This window comes from Protopterus annectens, chromosome 13.part0 (genome assembly GCF_019279795.1).
Source record: "Protopterus annectens isolate FY-2018-M chromosome 13.part0, PAN1.0, whole genome shotgun sequence".
NCBI classification, from domain to species: Eukaryota; Metazoa; Chordata; order Ceratodontiformes; family Protopteridae; genus Protopterus; species Protopterus annectens.
The window spans coordinates 376,872,511-376,900,238 of record NC_056747.1 but is presented as its reverse complement, the minus strand read 5'-3'; the positions used below and the strand labels follow the sequence as shown (position 1 = coordinate 376,900,238).

Genomic DNA, 27,728 nt, shown 5'->3' with positions numbered 1-27,728 from the left:
GCAGAAAGAACAATGAAAGTTTATGTTGCAGGAAAGGTTGACACTAGTCTGCAACAAGAACTGCAATATACATTCACATCTGTCAGATTCCTATTCTACACTAAATCCCAAATGTACATTTATTATGATGGGCAAATAAACTGTACTTAAAGCCCACTATGAGCTGTGGCAATCACTTTAAAGCTTAAAGCAAACTGTTCATGTATTAAAACATGCACCCCCCCCAACACACGCACAAAACATACTGTCAGATAGATATCCTTTATTTAAAGGGCTTTGATAAAATCTGAAAATGGAGGCCACTGCACTTCTGTATCGTAACAGTCACATTCTAAAGCAACTCTAAGTCAATGATAACCAATTTCAAGCTAATGCTTCACTTAAAATACTGCTGTTCCTGTAAAAAAGCAATTTTGTAGTTAAAACTATTTGGCTTATGAATAATCACTTTGTATGTTATTCAAAAGGAGCTTAGTTATGTTATACCAATTCCCTGGTGAGGTTAAAATACTGCCAGACCTGGGCTGTTAGCCTCAGGAAACAAAAGCACATTGGCATCACATATTCAAGCTTTACAATCTGACTAGATGGAACATGGGCAGGAGGGAGCAGGAACTGAGGCTGATGTTGACTGATTCAGAGGTTCCGATCATGCTGCAGCACTCATCTTCAGGTCCTTTAAACGAGAGAATAGTTCAAATCTGGCTGTAGCAAGTACCTCTGTACAGAGCAGACCTAAACATTACGTGAAATAAATCTATAAAAGGGTGAATTCATTTATCCTTAGGAAATTATAAAGTTGGCAGCATTTTGTTTTTTATTTACAGCGAACTGGTTCTTTAACATAAGCCTCAACATGCAGGTACTAAACACAGATGCTGATGCTCATCAAGCTCCCAAGAGAGACACGATATCCAACTTCCAGTCCTCACGACCAGGCTCAGAAATCACTCTGTTGCTGAAAGAAGACAGAATAATAATGTAACTAATCTTGTGCAGTGCAAAACCATAGCTAAATTGAAACAAATGTAGCATACAGTGTAAATGTTAAAAAAAAACAGTCAAAAACAAGGCACACAATTATAAAACTATTTCCCTGTGAATGGCTGTAATCACTGCATATTTTAGCTTTACATGCTGCACACGCCAACAAAATATATCATTAAACATATCAAACAATTAGAAAGACCCCAAAGGTTCCTAGCCAAATCTTCACATTTGAGAAGCTGGAAACTATCCCTTTATTCAATTTCTTAAGACTTTGAAGGAGATTCTCTGTCTCACTCGCACTGCATTAGAGACAGCTGCCCAGGGCCATCTGCATCTCTGCAAGTCCAATACCTCCACAAATACTAGTACTAGGGATCTAACTCTTCACCAACAGATAAACACGGGGGGGGGGGTGCAGCAGCTCCCAAACTTCTGCAACAAACTTTCTCTAAATACAACCTAGATGACTGGACAGTTATCTAAAACATTTACTCTGGCACTGGCTGGTATGGTCCTCCTGGAGAGAGTGAGTACATGCTGAGGGGGGTACTGGCATGGAGAAAATGGCTGTAACACTCAATGGGCTTGGAATATCTAAGAAAATGGCAAGAGCAACTACCTAAACCCAACTCTTTCTCCTTCTCACGTGGGACTTAAACCCAAAGTTTGAGGTAGCTAGAGAAAATATTTCTTTTTCCCCCTTCTAAGACAGTTCTTGAACTTAACGCAAAGCAGGATGCAGTCCAGGAGACCACTGAGAAGCATAGCTCAAATTCCCAGTTGCCAAAAAACACGGTCTTGGTTAAGTGACTTGCTCAAAGCCACACAGCAGGCAAAGGAAGACCGAAGGACTCAAACTCTGTCCCACAGGAACTAGCTTAACAAGTCACAGCCTTTATCCTCTCTGCCAACTGTCAAGACGGAACAAAACCAAAACATGCCGACTAATTATTCTGATGGAACCACAGTGAGCTGGGTCAGCACCAGATGCAGCTGCAATGCAATCACTTAGACTCTTCAACTAGTGACAGAAACACCACATCTTGCACACAATACAAACTAATTATCCAAGATATTTAAAATCCAGCCTATTTGTATTACCTATCTTGCTATGTATACACACAGAAAGCTGAAATGGAACAATTGCTCTAATTCCTTAGTGCAACAGATTGTGCCTGTGTTACATATGTAAACAAATCACCATAAAATGCAGAAATGCTATTAAAAAATTGAGTACATAATAATGAATATTCATGTCTTCATTAAGGGCAGGACAAAGTAAAGTTTGCAAAAACAATTAAAATAAAAAAATATTAAATTTTGAAGGCTTGATCACCCCATTCCCTACTTACAATATATAATAAATCAGTGGCCACACTACCTTGGAGAAAAATTTAAAGTTGCTTATGTTGGCAAATCAAAACATATCTCAGTCAGAGGAACTTCAGAGTTAGTATACACAGGTTCTGATGGTGTCTAGATACAGCGCCCCCCCCCCCCAAAGATCACTGCTTCCGGCAGTGTAGATACAGCCCCCAAGATCACAGGGTGGGGGGGGGTAGCTAAGCACCCTGCAAATGCCATAAGGTGATTCATGTACAGCTATTTAATATTTGTTGACCACGAAAGTCAGACTAGGACAGAGCCTACTTTCAGCAGAGGCCCAGGGAGAAATGTTCCAGATACATGTGTTTGGAATGTGGGAGGAAACCGCAGCACACAGAGGAAACCCAGGCAAATGCAGGGAGGAGATGCAGACTCCACACAGAAGGCACCCCAGCAGAGAACCGAAACAGAGAAACTCTTGCTGTGAGGCAACAATGTTAACCACTGCACTGCCCTTTTGCAAAATAATTTGGTTATTCAGCACTTCTATCCTACAGAATTTCTAAAGTCTACACACACAAAGTCTACAAGTAGTGCAATGTGTCAGATGCAGACAAGAAATGTAATACAAGCTATTAACATGTTAACCAAACTGAAAAAGTTCACGTTTTGCAGGCGATGTTAAAAAAAATGGACAACTTGTACAGTAGATACAAACAAGCAAGCAAATATGAACAGAAATTTGTGTTCAAACAGTAGCTTTATGAACCAACTGAAATCAGAGCTCTTACTAATTAAATTCATCTTTATGGTTCACCACCACAAAAAATAAATGGGTCATACCAAAAACAAGTACTTGTAATTACCCTCTTTTGAAACTGACCATATGATAGTCAATTATGAGATATTCAACTAATAAAGGTATATATATATATATATATATATATATATATATATATATATATAGGTTCATAGGTTAGTTCTAGGTTAACTATCCTTGCGAGCCATTGTACAGCTAGCCACCTATTATCCCTCGAGACTCAAACCTTGCACCTTGTGTTTGTAAGGCAAACACCTTAACCATTAGGCCACCTTTTATATATATATATATATATATATATATATATATATATATATATATATATATATATATATGTAGATATACACAGACACACATACATACATACACAGACATATATATGAGAAGGATGAGAGTGAGAAGCTGGTGCTGGCTCATCCACTGTGGGATGAAGGGGTAGCTCTGGTTCACTACAAGGGGGACATCTAACAGGAGCAATGTAAGTTAACTAATGGAGTTTAAGCTAGTCAAGCCCACACTGTCAGGGTGTATCCATACAACTGAGCTGAGAGAATGCAGTGTGGGAAGGCATATTTCTCCTCGGAAGAGGGTAATGGCAGAACTCAGTGGACCATGTGTGGTAGTGGGGTTCTAATGGGGAGAGTATGTTGACTTTCAGAAAGAGTTGCGTAAAAACTTACTGTAACAGTGGATGAACTATTTTAACTGCTGCAGTATTCCTTACAATAGGGGTATCCTGCCAAGGGTAGCCATATATCCGGCCAGCCTAAAAAAGCCTGGATTCCTTATACACGCCATGTATCAGACACATGCCCTATGTCTGAGATGCAAGTTACAGCAGTGAAGTATGAGGCACAAACCCTCAGAAATAAAACACTCCAGAAGAAAAGGTGCAGCAAATAAGGAATACAAGAAACATGGTACACGTTCATCCAGAAAAAGGAAAAGTCACCCCTTGGACAGAGGAAAAAGGAGAAAACCAAACAAAATGCAATAAGTACGACATCTACTATTAAGGGAAGTTCTTACACAACTGCACAATGTCCTTCATTAATCATAGATGCAGTACTCCTTACTACAGGGAGAGTACTAAAGCTACTGTAAAGAATGAAAAGGAGAAAGGAACCGAAGAACCCTCAAAATATGGAGGATGGAGCTAGCAAACCTGCTCTGGCCCTTGAAATCTCATTCAAATTTATAGTGCTTAGTAAAAGTATACACAAAAGGCAAAGTAGTAGCTTCCAAAATGGATCTAGCATTGAGACCCTTAAACAAAACGGCTCCAGACGAGGCAACCGCCCTTGAAGAATGAGCACAAATGAAGTAGGAAGTGGTTTGCCATGAAAATAGCAAAAGGATATGGTTTAGAAATCCAGAAAAATTGTTTAGACATTGCCAAACTCAATTTTGAAAAGATACAAAGTTGCTCAGCTTTCCTAATATCTTTAATCTTATTCAAGTAAAATCTGAGCTATCAATGCAAATCAAAAGAACGAAGAATCTTCTTACTACTATTTTGAGGAGAAGGAATGAAAGATGATAGTTTGAAGGAAGGATTGGTTTTAAGAGATGCACTGTCTGTGGAAAAGCAGAAAAGGAGGAACTGCCATAAGGGACTGAAGTTTAGACACTTTTGGCAGAAGTCAGAGACACCAACAATACTGCTTTGCAGGTACATAGTTTCCAAAGGGGGCAGTCAACTTTTCAAGCACAAAGTGCAGTCCCAAGGAAGTGGAACAGGTATTCTTGGAGGCCTCAAATAAAGGATGCCTTTGAGAAAATGTCTGATTCTCAAACCTAGATGAAAAATTGTGGATCCTGAGGCAGACAAGCAGAAGTAGCTGACAAATGAGCTTTAACAGAGTACGTTGGACCAGAACTGAGCAACTCGCACACATAAGGAAGAACAGTAATACCCACAAAAAGTGGTTCCTGTTTATTGCTGTAACATGAACAAAATGTTTCTACTTGGCAGAATAAGATTTCCTAATCGTGTGTTTTCTGGACTTCTGCAAATCTCAGTGCAAATCCTCAGAAAATTGGTGCAGAAATAAAATCAAAACCTTATCATCCAATGAGTCGACTGTAGGGTGAGAAAATGAGGTGAATAAGAGCCTTTGTCCTTTGAGAGTAGTTCCATCCTGCAGGGGCTACATTAAGAAAATCAGCGACTTAACTTCTTGCTAGGTGAAAAAGGAGAAACCAATGCCATCAGGACCAAAAAGGAGTCATTAACAAGATTTTGGGCCTGTCCCACATGATGCTGTGTAGGGCCTTTGACAACAGAGGAAGAGGGGGAAAAATATGCAGAACATGCCTCTTCAAGAAAAGGACAAGGCATCCAATTTTCAAGCAGAGGACTTGGCACTAACAGAGCCTGGGGAGCTGTCTGTTCTGATGGGAGGCAAAAAGAACTATTTGAGAAATACTTCACTGATGTAAAATGTCCAGGAAAACCTGTGCATCTTCCCTTCATAAGCATGTGCCCTGGATCTGCTAAAACTGTCTGTCATTACACTGTTTTTGGAAAAAAAATGTGGCCTGCCTGAGGAATTGACAGATGATGGCAATGTCTAATATTATGACAGCCAGCCTGCAAAGGCAGTAAGACTGTTTCTCCTTGCTAGTTACGGACCACATGACAGTGGTGTAGTCTGTGAATACCCTCAGTGGACTTAACATGGGTACAGAAAATGCAGGGCCTGAAGACCCACATCACAGCTTTCATTTCCTTGACTCTGATTACTTCCTGAGGAGACCAGACACCCTAATGCTGCTGGATCCCTGCTCAGGTATCTTTGACAAACTCGTAGAGCTAGGTATAAATCCCTACATAACTCACTGGATTGCTGGCTAGCTCATAGATTGGACCCAAGAAGTCAGGATTGGTGAGGCTACCTTCACAAGGAGAACAGTTACCAGCACAGCACCCCAGGGCTCCATGGTGGGCCTGCTCCTGTTGGCATCTACTTTTTGGAAGACCAGGCTAATATCAAAGTCAGCTGGCTCACCAAGTTTACAGATGACTGTAAACAGGGAACTATCACAGATTTCTCCCATGACACCAACTTCATACAAAAGGGTTTAACACAAACAAATGACTGGTGTCAAAGCCATTGATTAAAACTCAACTGTAAGAAATGCGTTATAGTGCCCTTTGGGAAATCATCCATCCAAGCTAATTACTTCATCAATAAAACATCTCTAAGAGTAGATCAGATAAGTTACAGATCTAGAAACATGTAGACAGTAATCTAGCCTTCAACCTGCAGTCAGCCAAGACAATAAGAATATAATTCTATGATGTCCAACTCGTAAGCAAGAGTATGGTATCCAAGACCAAGGAGTTACAGTACCACTCTACTCAGTTTTTATCAGTCCCATCATTGAGTACAATGCCCCCTTTGGCATGTACCTAATCAGGCACTTGCAACAGCTGGAACGCCCTCAAAGGTTCCTCACCAGGAGAATCCAGAGTATGAATACCCTGTCCTACACAGATCACCGTAAGGCCTCGTCTCTCCTACAGGTTACTGAAAGGTGATCTGTGCCTGGCATAGAAAGCATCCTCAGATCTAACTCTGTTTCTCTTGCACATCTGCAAAACAAACAGCACTAGAAACACCAGATCCAAGGACCTGAACTTTGCCTATGGCATAAACAGAACATGCTGGAAAGTGTTTCAAAGGATCCCCATGCTGTGGAATAAGGTCCCCACCTATGTGAAGTAGAGTTCATCACAGACCCTATACAAATGAAGCCTTGATTACCGGATGGGAAATCGTAAATTCACCACAATCTGCCCCCCATGTCTCTGATGGACAGAGGTAGACAATAAGTCAACATAACCCTTAGCTATCTTCTTACTAACATACCCCTACCATATAGGCACCCAAGGAACTCTGGGACAAAACTGGGATGGGTTGCATAGCTAGGGCTTGTGAAGACCTGGTTGTTAGCCTCATATAAGCCTATGAACAAGGTCCCCTGGCTAGGTCCAAAGCATCAGTACACAGCTCTTGAGTAAGGTAAAGTACCAGAAAAGGAAGACCCAGATTTAAGGATATCGGACCAATACACCAAAGAAATTCCTTCATTAGGCAGCGAGAGAGGAATGCTGACGTCCAATGGATGACAATGCTACAGACAAATTGTCTTAAGATACAACTGGAACTTCCTCATATGGAGTCTGACAAAGGGAACCATGAGAACAGTGGAGGACATGAACCCAGAGCTCTTAAAAACTCTTCCCAAGCTCTCTTGCAAAGTAAGACAGAATTGAAAGTAAGCCATCAATGAGAGGACTTTAGGAGAAGGAAGAAAAACGGTCATAGTAAGGAACTGGGATCCTGCATTCCAAGAAAACTTAGTCCTGAGAAAGCATCAGCATTAACTTTTTTTTTTTTTAGATTGAGTGAAGCCTACACTGCAGGTCCTGCAGAAGAGCCTGCTGAGAGGGAGCTTCAATAAGCACACCAAGGTAAGGAAATTATCTGAATGCCATGAAGCCTGCAAAAGGGAATTACAGCAGCTAAGCATTTGGTAAAGACCTTTGGTGCTATAGAAAGACCAAATGGCAAAGCAGAGAATTGATAATGTATGGAAGATACAGAGAATTGTAAAATTTTCTTGAAAAGATTGTGATTAGGAATATGGAGATGTGCACCACTGAGAACTAGAAAAATCAGAAAGGCCTGAGGTAGAAGCATACAGATGAAAGCCCGAAGAGACAATATTTTAAAAGAGGGACCTTTCAGAAAGGTATTGAGAAAGGGTATCTTAAGCCAACGGGTCCTGAAGAAAAGGAAATTCAGGCAACTGGCAAAGGGAGGCTGAAGAATGCCTGAAAATGGAGGAAGATACTTCAACGCAGTGTAACAGCCATTATGAATTATGGACAAAACCCCCATGCCTGAAGTGATCTTTTGTCAAATTGAAAAATCGTTAACCATTGAGGAAGAGGAATCTGAGTGGAAGATGATTGTTGAACGGAAGCTGGTTTGTCCTGAAAGGAAGACTTTTTGTTCTCTGGAATCATGACTTTTTTTGGTATTTTTCCATTAAGGGGGCAGCAGGCAAAAATGTGTGCTTGATGCAAACTCAGTGCTGCTTAGTTTTCTCTGGTTAAGTTTGCGTTCATTGTCACAGTATTAATCATTTTGTCACATGTCGGTACTGCTTATTTTATTGTTCTGTTCTGGTTTCAATTATAGCTTTGTTGTCACAATAGTACCAATTTTTCCTTGCAACTCAGTGAAAATGGGGCAAACCGTTAAGGGGGCAGCATGGAAAATGTGCAGTTGCTCTCAAGTCAGTGCTGCTTACTTTTTCCTCGTTTTCATTTTGTGTTAGTTCTAACAATATTATTGACTTTCTCACGTCAGTACTGATTGTATTTGTTGTGTTCTGCTTTGAATTTTGCCTTTCTTCTCAGAGTAATACTGATCTTCCTCGTCAGTGCTGCTTATTTCGTCGTATTCTGCTTTTAATTTTCACTAACTTGTCGAAGCGTTAGTGATTTCGTTCCAATTCAGTGCCACTTCTACACCCACTTTTGCAAAGACTCCATGTTACTTCATAAAAAGGGTGTAAAAATCACAGACACTATATTGTGCAAAAATAAGGAAGTGCTCCTGTTTCCCAGCATTGAATGATTTTTAATGGTCAGTGTGTTAACATGTGTAAATGTGAGGCATATCTGTCAACCTGCACACACTGAAAATGGAGACAAAAGCCTTTGAAAAATAGCAACATGTGGTGAAAATGTCAACTGCAAATTGGGGACAAAGGCTTTGAAAAATAGGAACATGGGGTGAAAATGTGAACATGCAATTAGGATCAAATGTGCAGGAAGTTTTACATGTACATTTCACGGCGATATTTATGTTTGGTGACGACTGCTACCTCGTTAATGGAAAAGTACCATTTTTTTCAGAAAGAAACTATCATTTAAAGACTGCTTAGGATATTTATGCACAAAGGGACCTGCTTTAGAGATGCAAAACCTTTGCTACTTAGAAATAAGAGAAGAGAAAATCTGTTTACGGTCCTGTATGACCTTCCCCTTGTTTCACAAAACTTAAAAAATAGAGCTGCAGCAGCAACAAAGCCAAAAAGATTCTGGGTGCCCAGAAGAGAATCTAATAAATTTACATCCTCTGGAAGAGACTGAAGCAAAAACCAGAAATATCTTCTAATTACTGCCCCTGACTGCAGCTGCCCCTGATGAATCATTAACATCATAGCTGCACTTAAAAAAAAAGAAAAGCCAACTGGGAATTCCCGTACAAGAACAGGAATGCCCAGCTTCCAGCCCCCTGGACTGAATCTGCCAACCAGGTGCCAGCAGTGAAGGTATGTGGTAAAAGGTCACTGGGTGGGTTGGGGTGGGAAGCAAAAACATGTGAACCATTCTATATCTGTGAAACTATTTTTGTTATCCCAGCCAGAAAGAAACAAGATCAAGATACAGTTAGTATACAGGAAGCTGGAAGATGAATACTAGCAGAAGACTGACTATTCCCTCTTACCTGCTACCATTACAGTGAGTAAAGGGCACTTGAAAGAAGCAAAAGAAAAAGTGGCAAACAATGCAAAACTGCCCTTATCTGTTCTATGGCAAGGGAAACAGTAAAAATATGAAAGAAAATTCTGGTCAAGTTATCCGAATATCTCAGTAACTTAATCCTTGCATCTTCATCTCCAATATTCACAACAAATAATTAAGTTAAAGATGCAAAAGAACAGGAATTGGAATCTCCAAACAGGGCATACAGGACAGTAAAGTGAAACAAATCAGTGCAGTTGTGCAAGTATGAACATCTTGAGTAAGAGGGAGTGTAAAACATTTCTGGAATAGATGAAGGATCAGCAATTAAACATGAACAAAAGGAAATACAGCATTGGAAGAAAGATACCCAGAAAGTTCCAGTAGCACTATTAGGAGTAATTATTTTCTATTGTACTTCGATACTCTACCAATACGGGTACCCTTCAGATGATCGAGCTTTTAAAAGTTCGACTTTCATATGGCTGAGACCATTATGATCGAACTTTTAAAAGCTCGACCAATCTGAATGGAGATCTCCATACAGTGCGTAACAGGAAGATTTTCCATTACCGCAATGTAGTGCGATCTCAGAGTTGGTACATTTAAGTAGTGGGGTGTGTGGGGGGTGCAGGGGGGCTTGCCCTCCTGCTAAACAGAGTTTTTTTTTTGTGCTATGGTGTTTACTTTACATGGTCGATGTTTCAAATGTTCGATCATATGGTCTTGGCCTTTGAGCCATCGATCATGTAAAGTAGACCAATCAATACATGTAACTCCCTATGAATTACAGGAGGTGGCAAATCTGGACATATTTTGGGTGCTGAGAAGAGTACTCTTGGTTAACATCAAAGACTGAAACACTACTAAACTCTAACTCCAACTGTGCTCTGATTTCTGAATGAAGTCCATTCTCGTTAAGGTATTAGAAACCCAAAGGAATAGGAGAAATTAAACAGAGAGATGGGTCCAAATGGACAGATGGAATCAGCAAGATAAACAGTAGTATTGCTGGAACTGAATTCATTCTCGAGTCTTGGTGAGTACCTTCATATATATAGTGGCCCTGTTTTTACAAAATCTCTCAAACACTGCTATACAGACCGCATTTTACATATTATGGAAAAAGGTAGGTCACAAAATAAAGATTGGATGCACATGTCTCGGATTAATAAAGTGCCCACTCCTGGTATAAGCATTGCTACCAGGACTGGAAAAAAAGGTAGTGGTGAATCCTCGTAACATGGAATCATTTATTTTACATGGTTAAGGGCAGGCTCAGGCGGAGGGGGACCACAACATTAATCTAGGTAGTACAGTGTTAGCCAAAACCATAACCTTCTTGCACAATCTGACCCTAACTATCAATATTTTACCTTATAGTTTTAAGCATGCTCTTGTAATTCCACTTGCTGAATTCCCCAGCCCTACCTTAGCAAATGATATTCATGCCACCTCGAACCTTTGTCCTCACACAAAGATTCTAGAGAAACATATAAACAAATGCTTGACTACAATAATTTATTTTATTTTACATTTGTTTACCGGGCTAGTCTAACTGGATACATGTCCATTTTCAGTAGAGGCCCGGGGAGATAAGCTCCTATGTAGGACAATGAAATTAACACAATCACAACTAATAAAACTTTAGACAAAATAAAAACTATTAACAGTGTCTATTACAGGTTAGCACAGTAATATTTACAGTGCAGTAATACAGGCATAACAAAGGAATGGAAATGCAATCAAGGTATGTTAGAGATAGTTTAGTAAATTAGTTGGATAAGGAGGAGTTGCTGTGTGTGAGTAGACAGGGTAATAAGAGAAAAAAGAAAATTTTGAGACACATATAGACTAGTCAGGTTTAGAGCAGGGGCATAACCAGTGAGTTTTGAGGAACAATTTCAAATTATTTTTGAAGCAGGATAGTGAGGGAAGTGTGGAGAGTTCATTTGGTAGGAGATTCCAGGCTTTTCCAACTACGTTAGAGAAAAGGGAGTCACCAGCCTTATTGTTTGTTTTAGCATTATGTATTAGAAGTTTCTGAGAAGACCTTAAGGATTCCAGGTTTTTATAGGGAGTGATTAGTGTGGAAAGAATAGGCGTTTTGGAAGGTTTGTAAAGAGTGTTATGGACTATAGTTAGTTGATGGAATTTAATTAGATTTTGAAGTTCGAGCCATCCTAGTTGCTTTAAATTAAGGCAGTGATGGGTTCTAAAAGGGTTGCCTGTAGCAAATCTAGCAATGTTATTGTAGGACATTTCCAATTTGCTAAGATTATTTTTAGATATGTTAGTAAAAATAGGAGAGGCATAAAGAAGAGAGGATATTAGATGAGTGTGTGCTATAGTGGTTCGAGCTGAAGGTAGGAGAAAGGATTTTATCCTATAGAGCGAGCCTAGCTTTTTGTTGACTGTTTTTATAGTGTTGTTAATGTGGATGTCAAAGTTCAAATTATTGTCAATGGTGACACCTAATAGTTTTGTGGTTGGTTGAGGGTATATAATAGTTTTATTGGTAGAGTTTACTGAGAAGTCCATTGGGAGGGACATTTTAGTAGGAGAGAAAAGGAGGAGTTTAGTCTTTTTGGGGTTTAGGAGAAGGCATCTATGTGTGAACCATTGCTCAACTGTGTTAAATACTTGTTGGGTAAGATAGAGAAGTTCTGGAGAAGAGGGGGCTGAGTATATCAGTGTAGAGTCATCCGCATATTGTATGCATGTAGCTTGGGGGATTGCCAGGTGAAGGTCAATGATGAATATGGAAAAGAGTAGAGGTCCAAGGATGGAGCCTTGAGGGACACCCATGTTGACGGGCAGGTGAGTAGAGAGGGATTTGTGCCAAAGTACGGCCTGTTTTCTTTTATCAAGGTAGGACTGGAACCATTTTATGGAGGATGCATCAAGTGACAGGGATTTTAGTATTTTGATGAGAATTTGGTGATTTACCATGTCAAAAGCTTTAGACAGGTCAATAAATAGGGCTGAAGAGAGTTTGTTTAGATTACGTTTTTTGTTGATACAATCTGTGAAGGAAAGAAGGGCAGTAGTAGTGCTATGTGAAGGTCTAAAACCATGCTGACAGTTGGCTAGTAAGTTATTTTTGTTAGATGGTCAAGTAATTGTCTGTGAATGCATTTTTCCATGATTTTTGCCAGAGGTGAGAGGAGGGCAATGGGGCGGTAATTGGAGAGTTCAGTGGATTGACCTCCCTTGTGGAGGGGGATAATATGGGAAATTTTCCATAAACTTGGGATATAACTTTCAGTAATAGTTCTGTTGATTAGGATAGAAATAGGATAGGCAATGGCTTTGGCGGATAGTTGTAGGAATTCAGCAGGTAGTTGGTCTGCTGAGGGGGAGCATGGTTTCAGTTTCTGTAGAAGGGTTTGAATATAGGATGTTGGTATGGGTTGAAAGTGAAATGTAAGGGGCGAGGTTGATTCATCGGAAGGTAGAGTGAAGTTATTTGGTGATAGCTGACTAGCTAGTGTTTGTATAGCATCAGTAAAAAAGGTATTAAAAGCGTTCGCTATATTCACTGGTGTTTTGCCTTCAGTGTTTTGAGGGTTTGGAGTAGTGGATTGTCCTGGATGGAGTAGTTGGTTGAAATCTTGACCAATGGATGGGAGATCGCAGATATACCCCAGGGATTACCTCAGTGTCACTGCTCAACAGAGGCAAGCAAAATAATGGGTATAGTTCCCCATACTAAAGGGGTGGCGTAAGCCACAAAACTATGGGCTAGGCTTGTAAATGCCCTCGGGCAGATAGCCTAGTATGAACCTATGAACCTATGAACTAGACCAGAATTTCTGTGGCTTGTTTTGATTAGCTTGTTGGGATTGCAGGTAGTAGTTCTTTTTGTCAGATAATATAGCTTTTTTAGTTTCATTTCGTAGTTGTTTGAATTTTTGTTGGTCTATAGGGTTTTTAGTTTTCCTCCATTTTGCCCAATGTTTGTTTCTCATATTGATTTTATGTATGGTTTCTTTTGAGAGCCATGGAGCATGTTTGGTTTTAATTCTAATTAGTCTGGATGGGGCATGGTGGTTGAGGATGGCAAGGAAGTTGGAGTTAAAGTAACTAACGGCTTCATCTAAAGGAAGGTTTTGTAAGGGTGACCACTTACATGCTTTTAATTCCATCTGGAAAAGTTGAGGGTTAAAGTACTTTTTAGACCTGATGTTTTTAATGGATGTTGGGGAGGGAAAGATGATTTTATATCTGATGATATAGGTAAGAGAGTTGTCACTTAAATCATCAGGGAGGGTTCCTGAGTCATAAATGTGAGGATGATGGTTAATGAGAATCCAGTCTAATAAGCTTGATTTCTTGTTAGATTTATTTATTCTGGTAGGGGAGGTAATGGTTTGGGAATACCCATATAGGTTAATATGGTTTGTGGGGAGGCTGCTGCAGAAGCAGGTCCAGTCAATATTTGTGTCACCTAGGATAATGGTTTCTTGAGGTATGTTTTGGGAAAGCCAGCAAAGTAAATTTTCCATAGTTGCTGTGTTATTACCAGGAGGTAGATATATGCAGATAATATAGATAGATTTGGAATTGTTAAGAAGAAATTTAGATATAAGAATTTCTGCATTGGAGTCTAAAGGTGGTTTGCAGTTATAAGTGGTTAATTGTAAGCTAGGTTTATATAGGATAGCAACCCCTCCACCTTTCTTGGATGTACGGTCTAGTCTCAGGATATTGTATCCAGGTGGGATAATTTCATTATCTTTGGTTGCTGGTTTTAACCAGGTTTCTGTTAAGCAGAGAATATCAAAGGAATAGATTTCAGTTAGAGCTTGGAGTTGAGTAACTTTGTTATTTATACTGCGGATATTAAGATGGGCAATTAAAAGGGAGTTAGATGGTTTAGACAGGGCTTGGGTAGTAGAATCATTGAGGTTGATGAGAGAGATAGGAGTTGTTTGGGGGCCTGGGTTAGGGTGGATGTCACCATCCTTTAAAGAGAGTAGCATGCTTAGATTATATGGGTTGGGTAGTCTGCTGTATAGTGATAGACATTTTTTGGGGTTTAGATTGGTGTATTTTGTGTGTATATTTTGTGTGTAGTGTTCTATGATATTTAGGAAGTATGTAGTTAGATGAGGATGTTATATTAGCGTGAATAAAATATAGAGGTGAGTTTGGAGAGTTGGTTTCTTTTTTGGGATAGTTTTGGTTTGGGTCTAGTGGATTTTCAAAAGAGGTGAATAGATGTGTGAGGATTAAAGGAGGTAGTAGTGAGAGTATGAATAAGAGTGTGAAAAAGAATGGGATGGATTGTTTATTCATTATATGTGTAGCTGGTGTTTTAGGTAGGTAGAAAATAGAAATCTATAGTGAGGAGATGAGAGAGTGAGTAGAGTGCGGTGTGATAGGAGGTGGGGAGTGAGGTTAGTATTAGTGGACTTTGGAATCAGGAGAGTGTGTAGGGAGAAAAGATAGTGGGAAGGGTGTCTTTGAAGAGGAAAAGGTAGGATTATAAGGTATGATTATAGGGTATTGGGAAGAGGAAGGGGTGTGGTTAGGGAGTAATTGGAAGAAGAAAGGGATGTGGTTAGAGAGTAGCAGGAAGAGGAGGAGGTATGGGTAGGAAGTATAAAGGTAGGACCCCTAGGGGTGGGTGGGAATTGGGGGTAGGGAGGGGAGTGGAGTGAGCCCGCAGGGCGAACGGAGTGGGTAGAGACAAGTTGAGTGTTGCAGGAGATCAATCAGTGGAATGCTGACTGAAAGGCAAGTTAAGTTAAGGTAGTGGAAGAGAGATAAAATAAGTACAGAAGCAGATTTGCAAGGCTAATAGTGGGAGAGTACAGTAAAGCAGGAGGTGTGGAAGGAGATTAGTAGCAGGTGAGGACAGTAGTCTACTAAGAGTGGAATTTCCCAGGGGTTTGGGATAGGCAAATGCTAGGGACTATGAGAGGGTGCCACCCAGTGGCCAGGAGCTGGTATAACAGTAGTAGTACTTTCAGGGGGAAGGCCGGTCTAGGGCTGAAAAAGGACGCTCAGTACGGTCAGAGACAATAGTGAATGTCCAGACAGGGGCAGTTGTTAAATTATGGGTTAACAAAAAAAAAAAAGGAGTATGGCTGCTGGCTGAACAGGCTGAGAAGTCTTTGCTTACATTAGTGAGGAACATGCATACTACAAATTAGCTGTATAGCAAGTTAGAGGACCACACATACTTTCTTCCTTCCTTTGGTAGGAGAGTACAGGGGAGGACAAATAGGGTGTTGAGACAGCTGATAAGTTGGAAAAGGATCCTGTGTTGCCAGGGAGGGTTTTAACCCTGATGGATAAAATAACATTTATGATATTCTCTGCAACAGGGAACATGGCTTCTACCCAAGCTACAGTACCAATCACTGATGTATTATACATGTATACATACAAACATGTACATATACACATACATCTCTGTATACACATACATCTCTGCATACACATTCATATACCTCTCAACTGTCCACATTTCACAGAATGTCCAGAATTTTGCCTCCTATTTATGTCTGCTCCTCAAAATTTGTAGTTTTCTGGCAAATTACTGGGATGATCTGAGGACTGACCACCAAATAATGACATACATTTGAGCTTCAGATTTCAAATCCTTAAGAGAATATGCATAACACAAAACCCTATTCTTCTAACTACTTTTCTAAGTTTATAAAAGCAATATTTCAAATCTGTCCCTATTTTTGGGCCTTCTTACCCACATTTCGTCAGGCTTTGTCCAGATTTCTTGCACTAAGAGGTTGACAGGCATTTGAAAAAACAAAGTCCACAATAGCAGAAACGCTTAATTTATTAAGATAAAAGTTTTAGGGATACACCCTTCCTCAGTTATCAATAGCAAACTTTAAAATACACCTCATTATATACTTTCAAAAGCATAATAGCACGACACAACCAGCCAATAAAATCTTTCATGTAATTACTACATAAAATATATTAAATAAAACAAAAAATAAAGATATACAATATACATTAAATTATAAGTGTGTACGTGTGTGTATATTATATATATATATATATATATATATATATATATATATTTAAACATATTTGAATATACCTATGTTATACAATATTGAAAATACATTATTTATATTCCATTTGTTTCTCAACTAGATAAGGTTTTATAGTTTAATATATTTTATGTAGCAATTACATGAAAGACTTTATTGGCTGGCTGTGTCATGTGCTATTATGCTTTAGAAAGTATATAATGAGGTGTATTGTAAACGGTGTATCCTGAAAGCTTTTATCTTGTTAATAAATTAAGCGTTTCTACTACTGTGGACTTGTTTTTCAAATAAGTTTTTTGTGTTCTTGGTAGTTTACTGCAGTCAACTCGTTCATCTGATTTATTTGAATAGGTTGACAGGTATGACATGCATGTGTACACACACATGTATATGTATACATGTATATTTTATTATATATATATATATATATATATATATATATATATATACATACATACACACACGCATACATACATTATACACACACATATGCATACTATATATGGACGTAGGACTGTTGAACGAAAGTTCAACAGTCCAAATCTACTATCACCGAACACACTTCAACGAAAGCACTTTCACCGAAAAAGCACTTTTGCTAGCATGTAAAAAAAATCAACTTTTACGCAGGGGGGCAAGCCCCCTTGTACCCCCCTACTTTAATATTCTCACTCCGAGATCGCACTACAGGGGGGAAAAGGGAAATTTCCCTTATCCACATTGTAGTACGACCGGCATAACAGGCATACTTATGTGAAAATGCTGCTTCGGTGAAAAGCATTTTCCTGTAAGTATAAAGTGCGTTCGTGCAACAGTCCTAGACCCATTTTATTTATATATATCTATATATATATATATATATATATATATATATAATGCAGTATAGAATTTATAATCATCACTGCTCACTTACATTCATGGGTTCTAACTATTTCAAATCTGGATACACTAGTCAAGACATACACACCTAGGTTCTGTACTGGGCCCCCTTCTCTTTTCTCTCTTATTATAATGTATCATGGCACCTCCCTTAAAAGAACTTTATACTGTATGCAGACGATACTAGATCTGGCAACAGACATCCTTTTCTTTACAACAAACTCCTAAATGCCTTCTTTATTATGTGGAATTGGCTTCACAATAATGAACTCCAAGTCAATATTCAAGTCCTCTGGAATGATGATTGGTGCTCCTAAAATATTCTAAACTGTTTCTACCATATCCTCTGATCTTCCAGGCACTGTGCTCCCCACATTACACAAAGACACTTAAGTCTTCCACTAAACCCACACCCTCGATTTCCATACACATACTGAGTCTCAAATCAAAGTCCTGAAACAAATAATGTCTAATCTGTTACTGCAATGGAACACCTGGCTTTTGGAGTTAAATCTTTTAATTCCAGGATTAGAATATGTGCTTCCTATCATTGTTTCTTGCTCAAGGCATAATACTTCACAACTGAAGTGTTATACACTCCTTGCCAGTCACAGAGATCACTGCATTACCCTAAGCAAATCAAACTTGCTTCCAGTTAGTAACTAGATCATCCTTTGTGTTGAATATAGTTTATAGGTCAAGTACTATGCTAGCTGCCCTTGTGGGCCATTTTAAGCCAAGCCAATTTCCCTTTTTATGCTCAAAATTACACATTCCATTTGGTTATAAGATTGTACTTACCAATCCCATGGTAGATAATTATCTATTACCCCTAATGAGAACTGGGATCATACCATCGACAATTTGAAAGGACCCATGCATGGGATAAAGCATTTTTAAGCTACCTCTGTTTAGTAGTAGTACAGGGGGCAGTCCTGGGGTAAATTTTCTGTTATGTTATCCATAGATCTAAGTTTGCACTTGAATATGGAGAGGGAAAGGGATGAACTTTGTTTTATGTGGATGGGGAGTCTGTTCCACGGCAGTATCCACTGTGAGCTATACCAATCCCGACAAACCATTCTGCTGATGTTGCAGAAGAGGTTTAGATCCACAGACAGAGAATTTCTGAGGGCTCCAGTTGTGGCATTTGTCTGGACAGATGCATGCTACAGAGGGCATTGTATTCGATTATTGGCCTAATGAGGGCTGAGTAAAGGGGGGGGGGGGCAGTGAGATCTCTAGATACAATCCTTTTCTTTATACGCTGTGCAATACAGAAGGCCTTTCTTACAACAATGGACACATTAGTGAAAAGTTAGGTCACTGTCCACGCAAGTTCCCAAATCCCAAACTGGGTCAACTTTTAGGGGCATACTGTCATTGTGATACTTTCCTGGGACAGACGACTTCCCAAAGGATGGCACCAAGTATTTGAGCCAAAATTTCCTGCAGGATGAGGATCGTGTCAATCGCTTTGGCCAGGTTGAGATATGCAGTTTGTACCATTTTGTCTTCATTCACTGCTCTGGTGATAGTTTAAAAAAAGATTTTTGAACATTAAAAACTTACATTTACATTACATAATTACATACCAATTGTATAAGTTACATGTAAATATGTTTAAAATAGTTACTGTCAACCTTATCTAAAAAAAATGGCCATTAGAAACACTACCTACACTCTTTGTGCATCCCAGACTACATTCAGTTAAACAGACTGTCCCTCATTCTCCATTTATGAAAGCTCATTTACAAAACTTATTCCCGACTCCTGTAACTTTATCCCTGAGAACTTCAGATTGTCAGAAAGCCTCAACTCATTCAAGAAATATCTACGAATATATATTGCTATGAGAGTAAATGTACCTGTTTAAGAAACATTAGTTAACAACTCCAAACAGCATATATTACTTGTCTTTAACCACCATAAATCATTTATTTATCTTATTTTTCTTCCTATTCCCCCTATTTTTCTTTCTTCCTTTCCCCTCACCAACCTCATCACTAAATATACTTCCTCTCTTCACTCTTCAGCCACTATGCTAATATAACTTTCTTTTCAAAAATCTCCTCAAACACTGCTATACAGACCGTGATTTTACATATTGGCGGAAAAAGGTATAGGTCACAAAATAAAGATTGGATGCACATGTCTCCGGATTAATGAAGTGCCCACTCCTGGTATAAGCATTGCTACCAGGACTGGAAAAAAGGTAGTGGTGAATCCCCTAACATGGAATCATTTATTTCCACATGGTTAAGGGCAGGCTCAGTAGCGGAGGGGGGACCACAAATATTAATCTAGGTAGTACAGTAAGTTAGCCAAAACCATAACCTTTCTTTGCACAATCTGGACCCTAACTATCAATATTTTTACCTTATGAAGTTTTGAAGCATGCTCTTGTAATTCCACTCTTGCTGAATTCCCCCAGCCCTACCTTAGCAAATGATATCTCATGCCACTCCCTCGAACCTTGTCCAAGTCCTCACAATAAAGATTCTAGAGAGAAAACATATAAACAAATGCTTGACTACAATAATTTATTTTATTTTACATTTGTTTCACCGGGCTAGTCTTAACTGGATACATGTCCATTTTCAGTAGGAGGCCCGGGGAGATAAGCCCCTATGTAGGACATTAAAATGAAATTAAATTTTCACAATCACAACTAATAAAACTTTAGACAAAAAATAAAAACTATTAACAGTGTCTATTACAGGTTAGCAGCCAGTAATATTTACAGTGCAGTAATACAGGCATACAATAAAAGGAAAATGGAAATGCAACTCAAGGTATGTTAGAGATAGTTTAGTAAAATTAGTTGGATAAGGGAGTGGAGTTAGCTGTGTGTGAGTAGACAGAGGGTAATAAGAGAAAAAAGAAAAATTTTGAGACACATATAGATCTTAGTCAGGTTTAGAGCAGGGTATACAACTGAAGTGAGTTTTGAGGAACAATTTCAAATTATTTTTGAAGCTAGGATAGTGAGGGAAGTGTGGAGGAGTTCATTTGGTAGAGATTCCAGGCTTCTTCCAACTAATGCTAGAGAAAAGGGAGTCACCCAGCCTTATTGTTTGTTTTAGCATTATGTATTAGAAGTTTCTGAGGAAGACCTTAAGGATTCCAGGTTTTTGAGGAGGGAGTGGATTAGTGGAAAAGGAATAGGGCTGTGCTTTTGGAAGGTTTGGTAAAGAGTGTTATGGACTATAGTTAGTTGATGGAATTTAATTAGATTTTGAAGTTCGAGCCATCCTTAGTTGCTTTAAATTAAGGCAGTGATGGGTTCTAAAAGGGTTGCTCTGTAGCAAAATCTAGCAAATAAGTTATTGTAGGACATTTCCAATTTGCTAAGATTATTTTTAGATATGTTAGTAAAATAGGAGAGGCATAAAAGAAGAGAGGATATTAGATGAGTGTGTGCTATAGTGGTTCGAGCTGAAGGTAGGAGAAAGGATTTTATCCTATAGAGCTTAGCCTAGCTTTTGTTGACTGTTTTTATAGTGTTGTTAATGTGGATGTCAAAGTTCAAATTATTGTCAATGGTGACACCTAATAGTTTTGTGGTTGGTTGAGGGTATATAATAGTTTTATTGGTAGAGTTTACTGAGAAGTCCATTGGGAGGGACATTTTAGTAGGAGAGAAAAGGAGGAGTTTTAGTCTTTTGGGGTTTAGGAGAAAGGCATCTATGTGTGAACCATTGCTCAACTGTGTTAAATACTTGTTGGGTAAGATAGAGAAGTTCTGAGAAGAGGGGGCTGGGAGCATATCAGTGTAGAGTCATCCGTGACATTGTATGCATGTAGCTTGGGGATTGCCAGGTGAAGGTCAATGATGAATATGGAAAAGAGTAGAGGTCCAAGGATGGAGCCTTGAGGGACACCTACATGTTGACGGGCAGGTGAGTAGAGAGGGATTTGTGCCAAAAGCACGGGCCTGTTTTCTTTTATCAAGGTAGGACTGAACCATTTTATGGAGGATGCATCAAGTGACAGGATTTAGTATTTTGATGAGAATTTGGTGATTTACCATGTCAAAAAGCTTTAGACAGGTCAATAAATAGGGCTGGAAGAGAGTTTGTTTAGATTACGCTTTTGTTGATACAATCTGTGAAGGAAAAAAGAAGGGCAGTAGTAGTGCTATGTGAAGGTCTAAAACCATGCTGACAGTTGGCTAGTAAAAGCGTTATTTTTGTTAGATGGTCAAGTAATTGTCTGTGAATGCATTTTTCCATGATTTTTGCCAGAGGGGTGAGAGGAGGGCAATGGGGTGCTGTAATTGAGAGTTTCAGTGGATTCTTGACCTCCCTTGTGGAGGGGATAATATGGGGAAATTTTCCATAAACTTGGGATATAACTTTCAGTAATAGTTCTGTTGATTAGGATAGAAATAGGATAGCAATGGCTTTTAAGTGTGGATAGTTGTAGGAATTCAGCAGGTAGTTGGTCTGCTGAGGAGGAGCATGGTTTCAGTTTCTGTAGAAGGGTTTGAATATAGGATGTTGGTATGGGCTGAAAGTGAAAATGTAAGGGGCCAGGCTGATTCATCGGAAGGTAGAGTGAAGTTATTTGGTGATAGCTGACTAGCTAGTGTTTGTATAGCATCAGTAAAAAGGTATTAAAAGCTGCTCGCTATATTCACTGGTGTTTTGCCTTCAGTGTTTTGAGGGTTTGGAGTAGTGGATTGTCCTGGATGGAGAAGTTGGTTGGAAATCTTGACCAATGGATGGGAGATCGCAGATATACCCCAGGGATTACCTCAGTGTCACTGCTCAACAGAGGCAAGCAAAATAATGGGTATAGTTCCCCATACTAAAGGGGTGGCGTAAGTTACAAAACTATGGGCTAGGCTTGTAAATGCCCTCGGCAGATAGCCTAGTATGAACCTATGAACCTATGAACTAGACCAGAATTTCTGTGGCTTGTTTTGATTAGCTTGTTGGGATTGCAGGTAGTAGTTATTTTTGTCAGATAATATAGCTTTTTTAGTTTCATTTTAGTTGTTTGAATTTTTGTTGGTCTATAGGGTTTTTAGTTTTCCTCCATTTTGCCCAATGTTTGTTTCTCATATTGATTTTATGTATGGTTTCTTTGAGAGCCATGGAGCATGTTTGGTTTTAATTCTAGTCTGGATGGGGCATGGTGGTTGAGGATGGCAAGGAAGTTGGAGTTAAAGTAACTAACGGCTTCATCTAAAGGAAGGTTTTGTAAGGGTGACCACTTACATGCTTTTAATCATCTGGAAAAGTTGAGGGTTAAAGTACTTTTAGACCTGATGTTTTTAATGGATGTTGGGGAGGGAAAGATGATTTTATATCTGATGATATAGGTAAGAGAGTTGTCACTTAAATCATCAGGAGGGTTCCTGAGTCATAAATGTGAGGATGATGGTTAATGAGAATCCAGTCTAATAAGCTTGATTTCTTGTTAGATTTATTTATTCTGGTAGGGGAGGTAATGGTTTGGGAATACCCATATAGGTTAATATGGTTTGTGGGGAGGCTGCTGCAGAAGCAGGTCCAGTCAATATTTGTGTCACCTAGGATAATGGTTTCTTGAGGTATGTTTTGGGGAAAGCCAGCAAAGTAAATTTTCCATAGTTGCTGTAAGTTATTACCAGGAGGTAGATATATGCAGATAATATAGATAGATTTGGAATTGTTAAGAAGAAATTTAGATATAAGAATTTCTGCATTGGAGTCTAAAGGTGGTTTGCAGTTATATGGTTAATTGTAAGCTAGGTTTATATAGGATAGCAACCCTCCACCTTCTTGGATGTAATGGGTCTAGTCTCAGGATATTGTATCCAGGTGGGATAATTTCATTATCTTTGGTTGCTGGTTTTAACCAGGTTTCTGTTAAGCAGAGAATATCAAAGGAATAGATTTCAGTTAGAGCTTGGAGTTGAGTAACTTTGTTATTTATACTGGATATTAAGATGGGCAATTAAAAGGAGTTAGATGGTTTAGACAGGGCTTGGGTAGTAGAATCATTGAGGCTGGATGAGAGAGATAGGAGTTGTTTGGGGGCCTGGGTTAGGGTGGATGTCACCATCCTTAAAGAGAGTAGCATGCTTAGATTATATGGGTTGGGTAGTCTGCTGTATAGTGATAGACATTTTTTGGGGTTTAGATTGGTGTATTTTGTGTGTATATTTTGTGTGTAGTGTTCTATGATATTTAGGAAGTATGTAGTTAGATGAGGATGTTATATTAGCGTGAATAAAATATAGAGGTGAGTTTGGAGAGTTGGTTTCTTTTTTGGGATAGTTTTGGTTTGGGTCTAGTGGATTTTCAAAAGAGGTGAATAGATGTGTGAGGATTAAAGGAGGTAGTAGTGAGAGTATGAATAAGAGTGTGAAAAAGAATGGGATGGATTGTTTATTCATTATATGTGTAGCTGGTGTTTTAGGTAGGTAGAAAATAGAAATCTATAGTGAGGAGATGAGAGAGTGAGTAGAGGCGGTGTGATAGGAGGTGGGGAGTGAGGTTAGTATTAGTGGACTTTGGAATCAGGGAGAGTGTGTAGGAGAAAAGATAGTGGGAAGGGTGTCTTTGAAGAGGAAAAGGTAGGATTATAAGGTATGATTATAGGGTATTGGGAAGAGGAAGGGGTGTGGTTAGGGAGTAATTGGAAGAAGAAAGGGATGTGGGTTAGAGAGTAGCAGGAAGAGGAGGAGGTATGGGTAGGAAGTATAAAGGTAGGACCCCTAGGGGTGGGTGGGAATTGGGGGTAGGGAGGGTGGAGTGAGCCTGCGAGGCTTAACGGAGTGGGTAGAGACAAGTTGAGTGTTGCAGGAGATCAATCAGTGGAATGCTGACTGAAAGGCAAGTTAAGTTAAGGTAGTGGAAGAGATAAAATAAGTACAGAAGCAGATTTGCAAGGCTAATAGTGGGAGAGTACAGTAAAGCAGGAGGTGTGGAAGGAGATTAGTAGCAGGTGAGGACAGTAGTCTACTAAGAGTGGAATTTCCCAGGGGTTTGGGATAGGCAAATGCTAGGGACTATGAGAGGGTGCCACCCAGTGGCCAGGAGCTGGTATAACAGTAGTAGTACTTTCAGGGGGAAGGCCGGTCTAGGGCTGAAAAAGGACACTCAGTACGGTCAGAGACAATAGTGAATGTCCAGACAGGGGCAGTTGTTAAATTATGGGTTAACAAAAAAAAAAAAGGAGTATGGCTGCTGGCTGAACAGGCTGAGAAGTCTTTGCTTACATTAGTGAGGAACATGCATACTACAAATTAGCTGTATAGCAAGTTAGAGGACCACACATACTTTCTTCCTTCCTTTGGTAGGAGAGTACAGGGAGGACAAATAGGGTGTTGAGACAGCTGATAAGTTGGAAAAGGATCCTGTGTTGCCAGGGAGGGTTTTAACCCTGATGGATAAAATAACATTTATGATATTCTCTGCAACAGGGAACATGGCTTCTACCCAAGCTACAGTACCAATCACTGATGTATTATACATGTATACATACAAACATGTACATATACACATACATCTCTGTATACACATACATCTCTGCATACACATTCATATACCTCTCAACTGTCCACATTTCACAGAATGTCCAGAATTTTGCCTCCTATTTATGTCTGCTCCTCAAAATTTGTAGTTTTCTGGCAAATTACTGGGATGATCTGAGGACTGACCACCAAATAATGACATACATTTGAGCTTCAGATTTCAAATCCTTAAGAGAATATGCATAACACAAAACCCTATTCTTCTAACTACTTTTCTAAGTTTATAAAAGCAATATTTCAAATCTGTCCCTATTTTTGGGCCTTCTTACCCACATTTCGTCAGGCTTTGTCCAGATTTCTTGCACTAAGAGGTTGACAGGCATTTGAAAAAAGTCCACAATAGCAGAAACGCTTAATTTATTAAGATAAAAGTTTTAGGGATACACCCTTCCTCAGTTATCAATAGCAAACTTTAAAATACACCTCATTATATACTTTCAAAAGCATAATAGCACGACACAACCAGCCAATAAAATCTTTCATGTAATTACTACATAAAATATATTAAATAAAACAAAAAATAAAGATATACAATATACATTAAATTATAAGTGTGTACGTGTGTGTATATTATATATATATATATATATATATATATATATTTAAACATATTTGAATATACCTATGTTATACAATATTGAAAATACATTATTTATATTCCATTTGTTTCTCAACTAGATAAGGTTTTATAGTTTAATATATTTTATGTAGCAATTACATGAAAGACTTTATTGGCTGGCTGTGTCATGTGCTATTATGCTTTAGAAAGTATATAATGAGGTGTATTGTAAACGGTGTATCCTGAAAGCTTTTATCTTGTTAATAAATTAAGCGTTTCTACTACTGTGGACTTGTTTTTCAAATAAGTTTTTTGTGTTCTTGGTAGTTTACTGCAGTCAACTCGTTCATCTGATTTATTTGAATAGGTTGACAGGTATGACATGCATGTGTACACACACATGTATATGTATACATGTATATTTTATTATATATATATATATATATATATATATATATATATATATACATACATACACACACGCATACATACATTATACACACACATATGCATACTATATATGGATTTAGGACTGTTGAACTAAAGTTCAACAGTCCAAATCTACTATCACCGAACACACTTCAACGAAAGCACTTTCACCGAAAAAGCACTTTTGCTAGCATGTAAAAAAAATCAACTTTTACGCAGGGGGGCAAGCCCCCTTGTACCCCCCTACTTTAATATTCTCACTCCGAGATCGCACTACAGGGGGGAAAAGGGAAATTTCCCTTATCCACATTGTAGTACGACCGGCATAACAGGCATACTTATGTGAAAATGCTGCTTCGGTGAAAAGCATTTTCCTGTAAGTATAAAGTGCGTTCGTGCAACAGTCCTAGACCCATTTTATTTATATATATCTATATATATATATATATATATATATATATATAATGCAGTATAGAATTTATAATCATCACTGCTCACTTACATTCATGGGTTCTAACTATTTCAAATCTGGATACACTAGTCAAGACATACACACCTAGGTTCTGTACTGGGCCCCCTTCTCTTTTCTCTCTTATTATAATGTATCATGGCACCTCCCTTAAAAGAACTTTATACTGTATGCAGACGATACTAGATCTGGCAACAGACATCCTTTTCTTTACAACAAACTCCTAAATGCCTTCTTTATTATGTGGAATTGGCTTCACAATAATGAACTCCAAGTCAATATTCAAGTCCTCTGGAATGATGATTGGTGCTCCTAAAATATTCTAAACTGTTTCTACCATATCCTCTGATCTTCCAGGCACTGTGCTCCCCACATTACACAAAGACACTTAAGTCTTCCACTAAACCCACACCCTCGATTTCCATACACATACTGAGTCTCAAATCAAAGTCCTGAAACAAATAATGTCTAATCTGTTACTGCAATGGAACACCTGGCTTTTGGAGTTAAATCTTTTAATTCCAGGATTAGAATATGTGCTTCCTATCATTGTTTCTTGCTCAAGGCATAATACTTCACAACTGAAGTGTTATACACTCCTTGCCAGTCACAGAGATCACTGCATTACCCTAAGCAAATCAAACTTGCTTCCAGTTAGTAACTAGATCATCCTTTGTGTTGAATATAGTTTATAGGTCAAGTACTATGCTAGCTGCCCTTGTGGGCCATTTTAAGCCAAGCCAATTTCCCTTTTTATGCTCAAAATTACACATTCCATTTGGTTATAAGATTGTACTTACCAATCCCATGGTAGATAATTATCTATTACCCCTAATGAGAACTGGGATCATACCATCGACAATTTGAAAGGACCCATGCATGGGATAAAGCATTTTTAAGCTACCTCTGTTTAGTAGTAGTACAGGGGGCAGTCCTGGGGTAAATTTTCTGTTATGTTATCCATAGATCTAAGTTTGCACTTGAATATGGAGAGGGAAAGGGATGAACTTTGTTTTATGTGGATGGGGAGTCTGTTCCACGGCAGTATCCACTGTGAGCTATACCAATCCCGACAAACCATTCTGCTGATGTTGCAGAAGAGGTTTAGATCCACAGACAGAGAATTTCTGAGGGCTCCAGTTGTGGCATT

At 38.8% G+C, this 27,728-nt stretch overlaps 1 protein-coding gene across 2 annotated transcripts in view; it reads right to left on the bottom strand.

Annotated features, from left to right (window-relative positions):
• Positions 1-245: 245 nt before the first annotated feature.
• SGTA (small glutamine rich tetratricopeptide repeat co-chaperone alpha) overlaps positions 246-27,728 on the bottom strand; it is a 571,490-nt gene continuing 544,007 nt past the window's right edge. For both annotated transcript variants that reach the window (XM_044053988.1, XM_044053987.1), the window contains one exon: positions 246-958. The gene's annotated coding sequence lies outside the window, so the exon portion shown is untranslated. The remainder of the gene's footprint in view (positions 959-27,728) is intronic.